The 11,367-nt window shown below is 41.7% G+C and overlaps 1 protein-coding gene across 5 annotated transcripts in view; it reads left to right on the top strand.

Moving 5' to 3' along the window:
- The first annotated feature begins 3,599 nt into the window (after window positions 1-3,599).
- Window positions 3,600-11,367, top strand: part of Kctd20 (potassium channel tetramerization domain containing 20) — a 33,679-nt gene continuing 25,911 nt past the window's right edge. For 2 of the 5 annotated variants that reach the window (XM_046450725.2, XM_046450720.2), the window contains exon 1: window positions 4,340-4,470. The gene's annotated coding sequence lies outside the window, so the exon portion shown is untranslated. The other 3 variants (XM_046450722.2, XM_046450721.2, XM_046450723.2) reach the window with 3 other exon arrangements.

The raw sequence follows: 11,367 nt of genomic DNA, 5'->3' as shown, positions 1-11,367 counted from the left end.
ACCTCGACTCATGCAGCTGATTGCTGGCTCTGTCTTCCCAGGGCCAGATCCTCTGTGGACCATGGTGACCCCTTTGCACATCCAGTTACAAACTTCACTCAGATCCTAGATGGAGACTGGACACCAACATGGGACCTCAGAACCTACACCATTAGTATTGGGTTCAAGTGATGCATTACCAGCTGAAGCTGTTTCTAAAATTCCCATCTCCCTCTTGTTGCCTCTAATATCACTTACCTGGTCCATAGGGGAATACAAAATCTAGAGTATCTTGAAATGAGACCCCCTCCTGAGCAAGAGCAACTACCTCTGTGTGTACACAAGGTTACCCAATTTTATACAGAGAAAATTATAGCAGTAACTGATTTTTCCTTCCCACATTATTCCTGGATCAAATGCGTAGGATTTAAGTCAGGGATTCCTTCCTCATTGGAGCCCAACTGGATTCCTTTAAAGAAACAATGGTCTTCTGTGCCCCTGCAGGACATGTGTTTAGCTGAAAGATGAATAATTATCTGTGGGCTACTGATGCCTCACAAACTTCACAACTCCCACCCAATGTTTTCTAGGAAATTTAGTGACACCATTCTCAATTCACTCTTTAAGTGAATCTGCTCATTGAACAAGCTTGTTAAAGCTCCTTATTTGACCGGCTAGGGACCTCCCATGGGGGGAATCCCTGATGGCAATAAGTATTTTCTTTTGGCTACATTTTATTACCCTGGTGGGGAGGTGGGGCCCATGATTGGATCCTCTGAAATCTGTCCAAAACTTTGATCATTCTGGCCAATGAACAACCTTGTCCCTTTCAAATTCACAAGCCTCTCTGAACGCTTTGGCCAAAGTAGTTTTGGATAACAGAATGGCTTTAGACCATCTGTTAGCAGAGCAAAGGAGAGTTTGTGCTAAGGCTAACAGATCCTGCTTTGTTTATATTAACACCACTTCACAAGAGACTAGTATTGAAAAGATCAGGCAACAAGCAACCTGGCTGCAAAAAAACCCTTGACCACCACACATCCCTTTTGGCTGGGATGAAATTAGGCATATCTGATTGGTTCTCTGACCTCTTTTCCTGGATACCAAGAGGGATTAAGTCTATTTTACTAGGCCTCCTCCACCTCAGTGCCTCTGTGTACTAGCTTTCTGTTTATTTTTTTGTTGTGGCTCCTCCCTTTGCAACTATGCCACCAAAGACAGAAGAAAGAGTGACAACAACAAGTAAAAACCTTCCATTATAAAGACCCCTCTGGTTGCCCATTCTCAGCAGGAAGTACCTTGAAGATGTCCTCACCCACTTTTCTGTAGAACTGGAGGATAGAAATTAACAGTGGGGAAATGTAACAGTGGTCTCTTCATCTTCTGATGGTAGCCCTCATTGCTCTAAGGCTTATTTTTCAAAAGAACATGTTTTTTTGTTGTTGTTGTTGTTCTCTTTTCTCCACTCTCCTCCTCCCTAACAAGATTAAGGAGACAGTGTTTACTTTTTCTTCCCCTAGTTAATTGCCTTTGAACATACCTACTACAGAAAGGAGATGCCTGCCGAGGATCTGGGAAGTGAATTATCTCCCAAATTAACATGAACTGGGACCCCTTATCAGAGCACACCTGGAATGTAACCCTTCAAGAGTTCCTCTAAAAACCCCCTGTCTCTCCGGATGAGGAAAATCACATCCTTTGGGACAGGAGTCCCCTGTTTCTCCTTTGCTAACAAAGCAATAGACCTTCTTTTTCCTTTTTTCTTAAAACCAAGTCCTCATTATTGGATTGGTATTGGGGACAAGGACCGAGCTTTCGTTTACAATTGTAACATATTTTTATTTTCATTCAATCTTGGGATTGAACCCAAGGCCTTGTGCATGTGAGGCAAGCACTCTACCAATCTGCATCATGACATTTGTTAAGGAAGGCAGTATAAATACATATATGTTTTTAAATATTATTATTATTTTGGTACCAGGAACTGAACCCAGGGGTGCTCAACCACTGAGCCACATCCCCAGCCCTCTTTATTTTTATTTTGAGACAGGATTGTTGCTTAGGGCCTTGCTAAATTGCTAGGGCTGGCTTTGAATTCATGATCCTCCTGCTTCGGCCTCCTGAGTCGCTGGGAATATAGGTGTGCACCACTAAGCCAGGTTTCATGAAACCTGTGTGTGTGTGTGTGTATTTTTTTTTTTTTTTGGTGATGCTGGGGATTGAACCCAAGGCCTTGTGCATGTGAGGCAAGCACTCTGCCAACCGAGCTATATCCCCAACCTGGAAACCAGTATATTTTGACATAAAAAAAAATTAAGGTTGGCAAAAGGGAAGATGATTTTACCCAACAAAAGAGTTCTTGGGTGTTCCTTTCAGAGATAATGTTAGTTTGAATGGGATGTGTGTATAGTATTGACACTAATAGTATCTTAAGTTTCTCTAATGTTTTCAGGGTATAAAATATTTTGCATACATTTTGATTACTTTTTCTTCTTCTTAACAACCTGATGGCAAATGTAGGTTAGTTACCATCTTACAGATTAGGAAACCTAAGTGTCCATGTGATCTGTTTAGTCAGAGGTGGAATGGCCTCAGTTCGAGGTCATCTGGCTCTTTTTGCCAATATTTTATTTACTCTATCAATAATTCCTTATGAGGGGGGCATGGTAGCGCACTCCTGTAATCCCAGTGGCTAGGTAGGCTGAAACAGAAGGATTGCAAATTCAAAGCCAGTCTCAGCAAAAGCGAGGCGCTGAGCAACTCAGTGAGACCTTATCTCTAAATAAAATACAAAATAGGGCTGGGGATGTGGCTCAGGGGTCTAGTGCCCGGGTTCAATTCCAAGTACAAAAAAAATTCTTTATGAATATGAATATCACTTCATGCTTTTTTGTTTGTTTCATCTGTACATTCAGAAACACTAATTTATTTCCAGGTGGGCATCACAATTCTGCATAAACTAGGAGAAAGTTTTATTTAGGCTCCTGGTTAAGAAGCAAAGGAAGCTTTTTGAACCTACCTAGTTATCTTTTGTTTTTCATTCTGAAGTTTATTAGTGAAGGTTGGAAACCAGGACACAGGCTTTGTAAACAGACTGCATATTTTCAGTTATGGATCAAGGTAAAAGAACTTAATGGGTCTGGGGATATGAAGCTCAGTGTAGAGAACTTGCCTAGGATGGGGCCCTAGGTTCCATTCCCAGCACTCAAAAAAAGAAAACAGGAAGGAAAGAGGGAAAAGAGAGAGGGGGAGGGAGGGAGGGAAGAAGAGAAAGAAGGAAGCTAGGAAGGTTGGTTAGCTAGTTTTGTGTTTTTTTGTGGTGGCCTGTGGGCATCCCAAGTCTTTGTAAGCCTAAAGTTCACTGGTTCAAGTCCTAATATGACAAATGTGCTTTGGAGCTTGTGTACTTATTTTCCTTTCAAATGACGTTTATTTAAAGCTCATATAAAGTTACAAAAACCTTCCCAGCATTCTCAGAATTGGGTTCAAGAATGAGACCTGTGTGTTCACAAACAAGTGGCAATGTTCACAAACAAGTGGCAACGTGAGCCATCAGGGCTGGCGTGTGGGATAGGACCATCAGAGTCTGTTTGCAAACCAGTAAGGGGATAGTGAGATAAACATGTTATCAGCTTACGCTCAGCCTCCGCAGGAGCCCAGGGGAACACACTTCTACATTTCCTGGTTACCCCATTCCAGCGTCTTACAGGTCTTCTACTTACAGAATTTAATTTGATTCTGGAATCTCAAACTGAGCATTCTGTGTACTTTAAAAAGTCAGTTTTGAGATTGTCTTGGCATATGAGTGGGAGAGGAAGGGATGTCCTGCCCTCAACAACATTTCAAGGTAAGCGCTTCCAGTTGGTTTGAATATTAACTTGGCTATCGCTGGTAGTTTCATGAAATTCTTATTTTGAGAAAAGAATATATATTGTTTTTCTTTTGACCAGAATGCATATCCAGAAGGTGTTTCCAAGCAAAATGTGTTTAAGGAGCTCAATTTTACTACCTCTCCACCCCCACCCCGCGAATGCACAGGGAGGTGGCAGCTCCGCATCTTCCGGTCAGCGTCAGCAGTCCGAGGGCTGTGGGAGCCGGTGTTACAGTTCAGAAAACGACTAACTTTCCCATCTTAGACCTGCCATAATTGAAGGAAGGTCTCCGCAGCGCAGACACCGAATCCAACCCTGCGGAGTAGGGTGGGCGCGTCCTCCTCCGGCTCGGGGTAGACTGGAGTCGAACACCAGGGAACCTCCGCGGGGCGGCGGGGGCGGGGAGCCCCCGGCGCGGCCTTCCCAGAGTGCCCCGCGCAGAGGGGACTCTTAACTTGAAGCGCCCGGTGACTCAGCCGCGTGGCCGCGCCGGCCAGGGCGGGGGGCGCGCGCCGCTGCGGCACTGCCGGTCCCGGCGGCAGCTGGTGGAGGCGCGGCCTGCGCGCGCCTCCCGGGCGGATTCCGGCCCCGAGCGCGGGAGCGCGGCGTGGAGCGACGAGTGAGTGGCTGGCGGGCAGGACGGGTCGGGCGTGGCCCAGGGTTGCCTTTGTGTCGGGGGCCCTCTCCTCTGGACGCTGCGCGGGTCGACTCCAGCGGCGGCCCTGACCCTGGACGGCAAGGCCGCGGACTCGGCCGGCGCCGAGAAGCGTCGAAGATGGGTGACGGGCGCTGTCGCGGTCCGCGGGGTAAAGTCTGAGGGTCGGGCGTCGTCGGGGGTTCGCATTGGGGCCAGGAGGTCCACACCGTCCGGGGACGGCCGAAGTACAACTTGCCTGCCGCAGGCCTCGGTGGGTTATCCCGCCCGAGGAAAGACGGGGACCCCGGAGTGTTCACGGACAGCGCGTATGCAGGCGCGATTAATTTGCCTTGGCAATTAATTGAGCCATTAAAAATAATGTAGTTGGTCAGACTTCCCCCTGCACTCTGCCTGGAGTGGAGTGCATTTTGCTCGGTCCTTTCACCCCTGCTCCGAAGTCTCTTTTCCTGCCACACAAATGACTCGCCGTCTTCCGAGGCTCTTCGGGTTGAAGAACTGGAGAGCGCGTTAACCTGTAATTTTCTTTTAAACGAAATCCCACTTTTTATAGCACACACTGTTTTCGGGTTTACGAGCCCATTTAGGCGTTATCAGAAAACCTCTTCTGTTTTGGAATTTGTGATTCTTTGTGAAAATTCTTGGATTAGATCGATTTTAAAAGAAGGATCCAGTAAACAAACTAACAAGATCATCCTTTGAAGGAAATGTAAAGCTTAGGGAAATACATTTCCAAGTCCTTTAATTTTGTCCTTGTTCGTGTTAAACCATTAGCTGCATCTGGTACCTGGGAAATGGAGTTTTTAACGGTCCCTCAAACAGTGTTGGAATATCAATCAGATATGATGAATTCTGAAGCCGAATTTCACCTTCAGTACCCACCCCCACCCCCCATTACCCCACTCTTAAAATCCAGGCAGTCGTTCTGAAAACAAGGTTGCTCTCTGTTAAGGTTACAGTACCCTAGCACCACTCTCAGAAGTTTGATTTTAGAGTTCTGTTATAGGTGTCTGAGTCTGCATTTGAAGCAGACACTTTCTCTTGGTCTGTTGTTGGTGATCTAGGGACCACACCTTGAAAAACCACCATTGAATTGGGCTGGGCATATTAAAAACATTATTATTTTTATTATTATTATTATATTATTGTACTTAGGATTGAACTTGGGGGCACTTGACCACTGAGCCACATCCCCAGCCCTATTTTGTATTTTATTTTAGAGACAGGGTCTCACTAAGTTGCTCAGTGTCTTGCTTTTGCGGAGGCTGGCTTTGAACACGAAAGTGATCCTCCTGCCTCAGCCTCCCAAGCCGCATGGATTCCAGGCATGTGCCACCAGGTCTAGCAAACTTTATCCTTTTATTGACTTACTCCTCTCCTGACTCTGTGGAAGGCAGTTTGAGAAAAGATAGGGCTTTTTTTGGATCCTGTTGTTAGAGCAGGAAATGACTTTTACATTCTCATTGTTTTGGTGGTGTAAAGATTCCCTGTACCTAGTTAATATGTCCTTTTCCTTCTGGGGACTGCATATGTTATCCTCAGAGTTTAAGCTATACTTGAAGGCCAAATCTCCCTGCTCCCAGCTTGCTCAGTCTTCCTCCCCATAGAACCAGGGCAGCCAATGCCGTGTACTTTCCATAGTCTTGAGTGCTCACCTTCTCTGGTATATAGGAGTACCAGTAGCATTCATAAAGTCTTTCAGTACAGCTGGATATTAATCCAGTCACAGAATATCCAGGTAATGCCAGTTTTGTGCACCGCACTGTAGTAGATCATTTCATCATAATGTTGCATATGTGGCACAGAGTTGCATCCCTCTGTTAAGTCAGAATTTAGGCCTGGATGACCTGTACTCTGCTAAAAGCTTTTTCTGTTTCTTACTGCCCTTTTGAATCTTTGTAAGGAGAAGAGGTTAAAGTTAGGCTATGCGCTTCTGACTTTTTCCCTGTCTTTGGCATCTTTTTGGGTGTTTGATTTCTCTTATCAATCCATCTTTTTTCTGGTGATTCACAAAATGTCATGCTTTTCCTTTGTTAGCCTTAAACATTATGACTCCTTTGGCTAACTGACAGTAAAAGTTTAGGGGAATTATTGGGTTATTGAATGATTCATTCTATTCTATTCTTTTCTTTCCTTAGTACTGGAATTGGACCCAGAGACACTTTACCACTGAGCTAATAAATGTCCCAGCCCTTTATACATTTTTAAAAATTTTTGAGACAGGGTCTTGAACTTGGGATCTTCCTGCCTCAAACTCCTCAGTTGCTGGGATTGTATGCATGTACCACCATGCATGGTAAGATTACTGAATGATTTCTAGATATTTGGAAGACCAGGGAAATATGAGGCTTATGGATAAAAGGGACCCTATTACAAACTTATCTAGTGCAGTCTTCTCATCTTTCAGATGAAGGATCTAAGAGATGAGATGTTAGTGAGGACTCTTGGCTCATCTCAAAAAAAAAAAAACAAAGCTTCAAAAGTGAAAAAGAGCCGGCGTGGTGGTGTATGCCTGTAATCCCAGCAGTTCAGGAGACTCAGGCAGGTTCAAGCCAGCCTCAGCAAAAGTGAGGTTCTAAGCAACTCAGTGAGACCCTGTATCTAAACAAAATACAGAATAGGGCTAGGGATGTGGCTCAGTGGTCAAGTGCCCCATATTCAATCTCCAACACCAAAAAATTAGTGAGAAAGATCCAGAGAAATTAGAAGTAGATGAAAATAGAACTGACTTTCTTATGATTACAAAAGAAGTATTATCTGGAAAATGGAGACTGAAGGAAAATATGATCAAATCAGAAATCAGGAAGAGTGAGAATAATAAAAAAAATCTTTAAAGATTGAAATAAGGGGTAAAATGATAAATAAGCAAGAAGATGACCATCTTGTAAAATCCCAGAGAAGTTATGAACTTAGTTTTTTTAAAAGATTCAATAAAAGTTAAATATTTTGGTGATTTTTTTAGATGTTAGATGCTTAAGCTATGTCCAGAATCTTTTTTTCCCCTAAATATTTTATTTTTTAGTTGTAGTTGGACACAATATCTTTATTTTATTTATTTTTATGTGGTGCTGAGGATCGAACCCAGGGCCTCACACTGCTAGGTGAGCACTCTACTGCTGAGCCACAACCCAGCCCTGGTCCAGAATCTCTTGAAGTCTTAATTATACTATGTCCATTCCAAAGTTATTAGGCATTTCTGTTAATTAAGACTTATAGAACTTTGAATCTGATTTATTGTTTCCTAACTCCTTATGGGAAATGAGATTATTGGAATCATATGTGCACTTCTAGAATAATAAGAAGTAAAGAAATTCAATGAAAGGAGGACATTTTGACATTTTTTGCTTGGAATTCCCAAATTAAACAATGTATTGTTTTTGTATATCTTTCAAAGTAATAGCAATAGTAACAGTGAGGGCTTAACAATTAGTATACCTTAAGTACCAGATACTGTACTAATTAATGGTTTTACATCATTGTTCCACTTAATTATCTCTATTTTTAAATGAGAAATCTGAGAGAGATTAGGCTTGTCTAGATAACACTTAGGAAGTGGCTGAGCCTGTGTTAAATTTAAGCCCATCTGACTTCAAAACTATGAAAACTTATGCTCGCTAGTGTCCTGGTTCACTTTGTGGTGTGGTTAAGATCATGGGCTCTGGAGTCAGTCTTTCCTGGGTTCAAATCCTGGCTTCTCCATTTACTAGCTTGGATAAAGTACTCATCAGTTTCTGTGTCTTAGAAATACAGTTAGTACCTACCTCAAGGTTTGAGGGATTGAATTAATTCATGTAACTTGCCTTAAAACTGTGCCTGACAAATTGTAAGTTCTTAGAAAATAATGGCTGTTTATTTTTTAAAAATTAATTTATTTCAAGGTACTATTTTATTTAGATTAAGCATGTCTTTTCCATTATTTGAAATACTAGTTTTTTTGTAAGTATAGATACAAAGTAAATTTTATTTCTGTTTTTACTGAAATGGGGCACCTTACTAAAATTTTGGAAAGCATTGGGATTTAATGGAAAGCTCCATGACCCAGGCCATGGGATTTGTTTCTTGTTGTCTCTGCCTTTCATAGAAAAGATGAGGGGATCAGATGAACTAGCAAATATGAATGAAATTTGAATTTGATGTACTATACAAATGTAAAATCCAGTTATTAAAATTGTGAGGGCAGGGCATGGTGTGGCGCATGCCTGTAATCCCACTGATTTGGGAGACTGAGGAAGGAAGATTGCAAGTTCAAAGCCAGCCTCAGTAACTTAGTGAAGCCCTAAGCAACTTAGTGAGAGGATGGGGGATGTGGACTGGGGATGTGGCTCAGTGGTAAAGCACCCCTGAGTTCAGTCCCCAGTATGGAAAAAAAAAATCATGGAGGGATGTTACAATGAATAATTGTTAGGTGAAAGTTCAACTTTCTTAGAATAAAAACTGCTAGTGATTTACACCTATATATGAAGATCACACAAATATGTTTATCTCAAATAGGGGTTTTTTTTGGTGGAAGAAAAATTTAATTTTTGCAGTTATATCTTTGTATTAATTTGCTTGGGCTGCCAAAATAAAGGACCACAGATTGTGACTCAAACATTGGAAATTTATTTCCTTGAAGTCCTGGGGAATAGAAGTCCAAGATCAAGGTGTCAGCAGGGTCGTTTTCTTCTGAGGCCTATTCTTGGATTGTAGAAGATCATCTCCTCCCTGTGTTTTCACATGGTTGCTTCTCTGTATCTTTATCCTTATCTCTTCTCTTTTTTGGGGGGGGAGGCACGGGGTGGTAACCAGGGATTGAACTCAGGGGCACTCGACCACTGAGCCACATCTCTAGCCCTGTTTTGTATTTTATTAGAGACAGGGTCTCACTGAGTTGCTTAGTGCCTCCCTAAATTGCTGAGGCTGGCTTTGAACTCTCATCCCTCTGCCTCCACCTCCCAAACCCCTGGGATTACAGGTGTGCACCGTGAACCCGCCTCCTTATCTCTTTTTAAAAGGACACTAATCATAGTGAATTAGGGCTTGCCTTAATACTTCATTTTACTTTAATTACCTCTCCAAATATAGTCACATTCTGAGGTATTGGGGGTGAGGACTTCAACAAATAAATTCTGCAGGGGACATAACCTTCAATTCTGATACTAACTACCTGGACATAGTATCTGGCCCCACAGGTTGAGGGCTCAGTCTCACAGCCCTCCTTAACTGTCTACATGCTGGGTAATCTGAATGCTCCATTCCCTTATGAGGGAGCACCCTCTGCACTGGGCCCTGGGCAGCCAGCATCCTTTTTCATGTGCCTGCCAATTATCCTATCTGTACCTGTTATTTAGAACCTCCTTGCTATTGAGTATCCTAAGAAGCACATCATACCTCTACATAAATCACTGTGTTATACTTAAAGATATCAAAATTATCCTTTTATCCTACTGAATAATCTGCTTTAGAATCAATTTCATATATATAACCTAAATTCCTAATTCATCTCTTAAGCATATTTCTTCTTTAGATTGAAAAAATGTCAGACTTCCTTATGTGATAATGTATTGTTTTCTATTTCAGCTCATAAAATTGTCTCTTAAACTGTTCTATTAAGCATTTTTTAAAAAAAATTCATTATGGTGATTCCACCATTTTCTTGGGGGATTCCCTATTTTTAGAGATACAGTTTCCTTATTTAAAAATAGTAACATTCATTTTAAAAAAATATTTATTTATTTATTTATTTTAGCTTTCGGTGGACACAACATTTTTGTTTGTACTTGGTGCTGAGGATCGAACCAGGGCCGCATGCATGCCAGGCGAGCGCAGGCGAGCGTGCTACCGCTTGAGCCACATCCCTAGCCCAATAACATTCATTTTAAATAAAGTTCCATCAACAATTCAAAAAAAAATTTTTTAATTATATGGGGCTGGGTTTGTGGCTCACTTAGCACACGGGAGGCCCTGGGTTTGATCTTCAGCACCACATAAAAATAAATAAGTAAAATAAAGGTATTGTGTCTAGCGACAACTAAAAATTAAATATAAAAAAATTCTATGGCCCTAAATTAAGGGAGAATAATTAATATTTTCAATCTTTTTTCTATAAATATATTTATAATTTCATCCTGCTTGAAAACCCTAACGTATCAATACCATTTGCATGTTTTGGTTATTATTCTAAAACATACTTTGCATTTTTTTTATTTTTTAATATTTTTTAGTTGTAGATGGACACAGTATCTTTATTTATTTTTATGAGGTGCTGAGAATCCAACCCCGTGCCTCACGTGTGCGAAGCAAGCGCTCTACCACTGAGCCACAACCCCAGCCCCTTTTTATTTTTTTAATTGGTGACTTATATTGATTTTTGAATGCTAAACCAACCTTTGTCATTATGTATTATCCTTTTTTATGTATCAGATTTGATTTTCTAATCCTGTATTTATTTTTTAAGGTGGTACTGGGAATCAAACTCAATGATAGAGTGAGCTCTATCGCTGGGCTATATCCCCAGCCCGCCCTTTAGGATTTTTGTGTTTATGTTTATGAGAGTGGCCTGCCTTGGAATGTCCTTGCTATGGATTGGATCAGGAATGTCCCCAAATGCTCATGTGTTGAAGGCTTGGTCCATAATGCCGCAGTATATTGATGAGAAGGTCATTGTTTTTCATTCTTTTCTAGTATAGTCTTTAAAGCTATAGATTTCCCTTTGCTTGACTCAGCAAGTTCTGATATATTGTATTTTAATTGTTATTCAGTTAAAATGACTTTCTATAAGCCAGACACACTGACACACTCCTGTAATCTCAGTGGCTGGAGAGGCTGAGGCAGGAAGATCACAAGCTCAAAGCCAGCTTCAGCAAAAGTGAGGCACTAAAT

This window comes from Marmota monax, unplaced genomic scaffold (assembly GCF_021218885.2).
Source record: "Marmota monax isolate L192 unplaced genomic scaffold, Marmota_monax_Labrador192_F-V1.1 WCK01_AAM20220418_F8-fsc00127, whole genome shotgun sequence".
In the NCBI taxonomy this organism is placed as follows: Eukaryota; Metazoa; Chordata; class Mammalia; order Rodentia; family Sciuridae; genus Marmota; species Marmota monax.
Note: the sequence above shows the minus strand (reverse complement) of the source record. Positions and strands in the feature narration are given on the sequence as shown.